The sequence below is a fragment of the Tasmannia lanceolata genome, unplaced genomic scaffold, assembly GCF_043159265.1.
Source record: "Tasmannia lanceolata isolate RefF3 unplaced genomic scaffold, GAP_Taslan_0.1 ptg000012l, whole genome shotgun sequence".
Lineage (NCBI taxonomy): Eukaryota > Viridiplantae > Streptophyta > Magnoliopsida > Canellales > Winteraceae > Tasmannia > Tasmannia lanceolata.
In genome coordinates, this window is record NW_027518689.1 from 55,313,094 (window position 1) to 55,319,569 (window position 6,476).

The 6,476-nt window shown below is 38.3% G+C and overlaps 1 long non-coding RNA gene across 1 annotated transcript; it reads left to right on the plus strand.

Annotated features, from left to right (window-relative positions):
• Positions 1-336: 336 nt before the first annotated feature.
• LOC143887460 (uncharacterized) lies at positions 337-6,254 on the plus strand. Its single transcript, XR_013254192.1, has 2 exons — positions 337-1,292; positions 5,387-6,254. It is a non-coding gene; the product is annotated as an uncharacterized LOC143887460 (long non-coding RNA).
• Positions 6,255-6,476: the final 222 nt, after the last annotated feature.

Below are 6,476 nucleotides of genomic sequence, written 5' to 3' on the forward strand. Positions count from 1 at the left end.
TGTATCATTACCCAGTACAAAAAGGAGGGTGAATAAATTACATAGGGGTTGTCCCGAGGAGAAAAGGGGGTCGAATGTATCATTTTTAAGGTTGTTTCACCTGGACCACCCCTTCTAGAGTGAAAGGCGTAGTCATAATACACAAAATGGGCTGTCCAAAGAGAGGGGAGTGGTTTAGCAAAGCATGGTTGTGCCAAGACCAATGTGTGTGTAAAATAACCAAAGAGAAGATGCTACATGGCGAGGGTGTATTTAGCAAAGCAAAGGGGCGTCGAAATCAACGCACCCCTTAGCTATCTATACTCTCTCGATCAGGGCTTCAAGGGGGATCTGGATTACTCATTAAAAATATAAAAAAACTGAGAGGGGCGAGAGCATAGAAAGGAGGAGGGAAAGAGCTTGAGCTCTTCACCCCCATGGTCACCATCTTCTTCTCCATCTCCTCCATTGATTCCACTTCAGCCCCAATTCAAACCCCCTTCTTCAATGATCCCTAAACCCTATATCTAATCCAAACCCCATTGATTCCGGCAATCTTGTCGAAATCCGGTCATCTTCTCCGGCAATCTTTTCCGATCTCCTACCAATTCTTCACCTCTACCTCGCCCTTGCAACTAACCATCATCATTACCATTTTTCCTTTAAACCTTGAACCATTTTTCCTCCCAAACCCTAACCCTTTCTATCATCTTCTCCGGCAGATTTTGCCGGATTCCGACCAAGGTCCGAAAGGAGTTCTTCTCATCTCCTCGGTTACTTTGTTCTCCATAACTTCCTTTCTTCCTTCGTTCTCCTTTAAGCCTTGATTTTTTTTAAGATCCAAACCTCAAAACTTCTTCTTTCATTTCTAACTTGTAGATCCAAACTGTTTCTCTTCACAAACTCTAGCTCTGATACCTTTCCCCTCAAAACTCCTAAAAACCCTAAATCCAAGCTATGAAACCCTTATTTCTACCCCATTTTCTGTAACACCGAAGAGAGGAGGGTCTTGCTGATTTTGATTAGAGGAATTAGGGTTTCTGATGTAAAAGGGGATGTAAGCGCAAAGAAAATCAAAAATAAATCGCAGAGAGTAGAGTGAGTTGATAAAAAGAGAGATCAAGAGAGAGAGAGAGAGCTACAAGGAGAAAGTTCGGAACTTGCAGCCACCATCTTCAAACTTCGGCAATTCCAAAATTTCAGCTAGATCTTTGTTCTCTCTGTCTCATCAGCGGAAGAGCATCTAGAGGTCTTGCCGACGCAAGAAAATCCGAAAGATATTTTGCCATTGCTGTTGGTCGTTCATTACACAGGTAGCATTTCTTTTTCTTTTTTACTTATCTTGATTCAACACTAGTATCTTTATTTTGTCTAGTCTTTCTCTTGATTGAATGACTGTTTGGTGTGTGGATTTGGTTATTGACTTGATTTATCTTAGATTCCTGTTGATTTTGCTTGGGGTAATGATCTAATCTCATGTACTGATTTAAGTCTTAGTGTCCTCTGCTTACAAACTCAATTCAGTTGTAAGTGTTTTTATGACTCATTGATGAAGGAAATTCAGGGGGTTAGCAATTGACTTGTTATATTTTCATAGCTCAATTGGTTTAATATAAGTAATACTTTCCCAAAAGCCCTAGTTATCATTGGTATGTCGAGTTAGAGCATTGATAATATTCGATTATTTCTACTTGATTTGTTGGTTGTATGGCAACTTACCAAGGCCCATTTTCTTTTCGTCCTCAAATGCAATTTGCCATTTGTTTGCATATATTGAAAGTCAATTCTATCCATGGGTGAGTTGTTAAAGGTTAGACAACAAGTTGTTTTTATCATTCACTATTGAAGGCACTCTTCTTTATTTTCCTTCCTTTTTCCGAAAATAATATGAATACAACTATGTTTAGCATGTTTACAAGCCCGGATGGTTTTCTTTATCTCGTTTTTCATATTTTGGGGCTCGTAGGTCTGTAATCTTTTCTATGTTTTGGTTAGAAACATCAACATGTGGATTTCTTTTGTTTGAAGAGTTACAATAATTTTTTCGTAGGTATATGTTTGACAGGTAAGTTAAGAGGTGTATGGGTTTATGCTTGAAATCATTTTGGGTGTTGTCTGTGATTCCTTATATTTGGAAATGGGAGCCGTGCTAAGTTCTACATGTTCATTACTAAGTAGAAGCCATATTTCTTTTTGGGGCTTTGGTATATATATTGGAAAACGTTTTGACCAAGGTTTCTATTCTGATTTCAATCATTTGTTACCCTCATATTTCCCAGATTTAAATTCCCTGATAATTGTGTAATTTGTGTTTGATGCATCTTAAAAAGTCTAAGCCATGTATCACCTGTGAATTTGTCTGCCACTTTGGTGTAGGTGTCAACAACTATTGCAAGTATGGTAAATGTCCTAAATGTTATTACCCAGCTATAATTTCAGTGCCTGCACCTGTTGTTAGTTGTTGGATACCCTGCATGTTTGATCAAGCTCACTTTTCCTTTTAGTGTCTGGGGCATATTATTTTTGGTCATGGAGAATTGTAATAATAGATGTTTTGGGGTTAGAACGGAAGCTTTCTTCTGATTGTTTTTTTATATATTGGATTCCAAATTCCAGGATACCTCTTGATGAATTTAATAAACCATCAGTAGTGGTCTTTTTAGGTTGGAAATTATTGAAAGGAAGCCTTGGATGAGCTAGAAAGAGAGAGTTTCATTCTTTTCTTGGGTTCATTGCATGTATTTGAATGACACAGTGGAAACTTTAGGTCTATCATTTCGTTCAAATTTTATGGTCCTTGGAATTCACTTGAATGATGAAAGCAGATAGTTTGATTTAGTTCTTATCAGGACTTGTACATCTTGGTGTGAGCTGGTGATGGAATTCTGATAGGGTATCATTCTTTGTATCAATTTTGGTGTGAACTCTATGCTTTTTAATAGGGGCATTTAGGTAATGCAAGTGATATGTTCGGTTTTGGTGCTGTTTTTACGTAGTTGCTTGAAATGAGAGCAAAAAGAAGCCAAGAGAGCAATGCATAGATTTTCATTTGTTCATCGTGGGTTTTGAATTTTTGTTATAGGAAGACTAGAGAGGTCTATGTTAATCTTCAGGTTAGGGATACTTGTAGATTTTTATGGTTGTTTAAGAGAGGGGGTAGCGGACAATGAAAGAGTCATCTAGAGCCCCCATTAAGAGACGTGTTTTGTCTCATTAGGTATTTCTCCTTTGGAGACAAGCATTGTTATTAGCAAAGCACTTTTAGGAGACCATTTTGGTCTCATTAAAGAGTCATCTAGCCTTATCTATAGAACACCCCTATTATTAGAAGACTAACCTAGTCTTTATAGTTACCCTAAACCCTATTTATCATTGCAAGGGCAATAATAGGGATACTTGGAGCCCACCTCTGTGTCTAGGAGACTTTCTTTAGTCTAGTTAGCACTCCTTTTAGAGCTTGTATACTAGGAGTCGGTCCTTCAGTTTAGGAGTCAGTCCTCTAGGTAGGAGTCAGTCCTTCAGTTTAGGAGTTTGTTCTGCTGTCATAAAGATTAGGATTCTGTCCTACTTTCATAGAGTCATAGAATTCTATCATACCATCTTAGAGTAATAGGATTCTGTCCTACCTCCATAGTGATATAGGATGATGTTCTATCTTCACAGAGCCATAGGATTATGTCCTATCGTCAAAGGGTTATTGGAATTTGTCCTACCTTCACAAGGTCATTAGTTTAGGAATTTGTCATACCTTCTTTAATAGAGACTAGCTCAGTCTTGTTAGAGCATTGCTTATCTTAAGATCATATCATTCACCTTAGGACATTAGTGTACCTGTTAGGGATACCCTTAGGCCATAGGGATTCTATCATTTAGTATTGACACTCCACCAGGCTGTGGATCACGGAGTGTTGTTTTATATATTTTCTTTAGCTGAAAGGGTGAAAGCATTCTGAAAATTGCAAAAACATTTGAAATATGAAAATTAAAAACCACTGGAAATATTTTAAAAATTCAAAAACATCAAAAACAATCCAAAAATATAAAAAAGTTAAAAAAACACTAAAAATGTATTTTGGAAAGTCTGTTTCCGAACTACGTTGGCTTGATCCGTTTCCACGAAGTACGTAGGCAGCTTGGGATTTTTATCCCAAGTCCAGTCAAACCTTCAAAAAGAAATCAACCTTCAAAATAAAAAACTCTTTCAAACAAAGATTTTTCAATAAACCTTTTTAAAAAAGATCTTCCTTTATACTAGGAGTCTGTCCTAAATGTATAGGAGTTTGTCCTAGATGTATAGAAGTCTGTCCTAGATAGAGTTAGGAGTCTGTCCTAGAGTTAGGAGCCTCTTTGCGGTCAGTTTGACATGGCGTCAACTGATGGCTAGATTAGGATTCACTTAGTTAGTCAATCTTCTCCCTAGGATACAGCCTAGTTGCACATAGGATATAGGGACCACCTGCATTAGTTTAGGAATAAACTTGCATTTAGTTAGGGTATATAGGGTATCCTAAAATCTACAATCCACTTCAACTTAAATAAACATTTTCAACAAAATTTAATTACAACTCAAGTCAAATAGGTCGAGTCTAGTTTAGTGATCTAGGCACAAATAGGCATTGTAGCTAAGAATATGCCACCGAACTACGTTGATCTTTATTCCAAAAATAGGCTTGGATACATAGGCAGCTTGGAGGACGGCCATCTAGGTCCAGATCACCCTATGCACATTTTTATAGGATTCTTAGAGTTTTAGGGTCTGTTGTCCACTGTTTATCATTATTTCTTATATAGGTACATGACTATTTATTTCTTATATGCTTATATGATTAGTTGTAGCATGTCTCTCTTCTTATTGCTTTGCTTATTTGTTTACTCACATGCTTAGTTGTAGCGTTTACTTGCTCATCTTTTGATTATCTGTTTAGCCATAACATTTGCTTACTTATCATATACTTATTTAACTGTAGTTTCACATGCTTAGCTATAGCATTTACTTGCTTATCATATTTGGTTTACCTGTTTCATGCTTAGATGTAGCTCTTTACTGTTTATTTGCTTATCTTATCTCCTGATATTTGCTCATTATATCTGTCATTATTTGTTTAGCCGTAGCTATGCATGCGTACGTTTATTGTTTTCCTAGATGTGATGAGTTAGGACTTGGTTGTTTTTTTTCTCTTATCTATCTCTGGGTCATGCATGCTTAAGTAAACATTTTCTCAGTGATGTTTGTTCCCGTTTTACATGATTTTCGCTCAAAATTCTTTGAAGTTAACAAAAATGGCATAAGAGACCGAGTGCGCTCGGGCGAGTGGGGTGCCTAACACCTTCCCCAACTCGTAACCAGGCACGAACCTTTGTTATCTTTGGTTATCCGTTGCGACAGAGTATATTTTTTGGGTTCCAGGGCCTACTTCCCTGGATGGCTACTATTCTTCGTTTTCAGGTACGTCTTGGTTTAGGGCTTTGTCCTTGAATCAAGAGGTATCTCATATATCGCCATACTCATGCTGTGAGGGCGCTATTTTCAAGAGAGCCTTAGCAGAGCTCTCCATCGTGTGGAGATCGAGATGCCCCCTCAGGCAACTTCGAGATCGCGGGTCCATAACTGTCTATTTGAGCGTCACTCCATTTGCCTTGCCTACATCATCTTTCGATTCATGCATGAGGCAGCTTGTCAATCGCGTTCCTATGTACCCTATGGCATGCTTGTCACTCGATTCTTCCGCCACTATGGTGTCTCTCTGACCGGGGAAGCGACGATCACACCCAAAGGCCCATTCAATGATCGTTCCTTTATAAGGATGGGACTTAATCGGGAAGAGGACTCAGATGATGATGAGTCGTCTGACGCAGAGAGAGATGAGCAGCAGGATGACCAGGCACCAGAGGGCATGGAGACTACACAGGACCTTACTCAGGCGTGTACCCTCCAGGATTTATTGGGCATGCAGAAGGCTCTCGAGGATTTCTTCATTGCACAATTTGATCAGCTTTGTACTCACATGGACACTCAATCCATCTCTTTGCGAGTACTTTGCAGCAGGTAGGGGGAGTCAGTATCCTTGCAGTTCCTTTCACCAGCCTCCTCTAGAGCACTATACTTATATGGACTCTATTATCTAGTTCTTAGCTTTGCTATCTCATTTTGGGCTTGTTTATGGTTTGATGTGTGTATGACATTGTCTGTGGTTTTATATGTTCTATCTAGTTTGTATGTGATCAGACATTATAATCTATGTATTTGTTTTGTGAGCATGTGGCTCATTTGTTGATTGTAGGAGTGAATGGCCAAGCACTTCATTTTGTAATGATCTCTTATATGGCCTTTCTTTATGGAATATATTGTGATTTGCTTGTCTTTGAGATTTTATGACATGATATTATCTTTCATGGATGGAATATATTGTGGTTTGCATATGCCTTAGTTTATTTTCATCATGTGTACTCTCCCCTTTTTTGTGATGCCAAAAGGGGGAGAATATTTGAGATCCTAA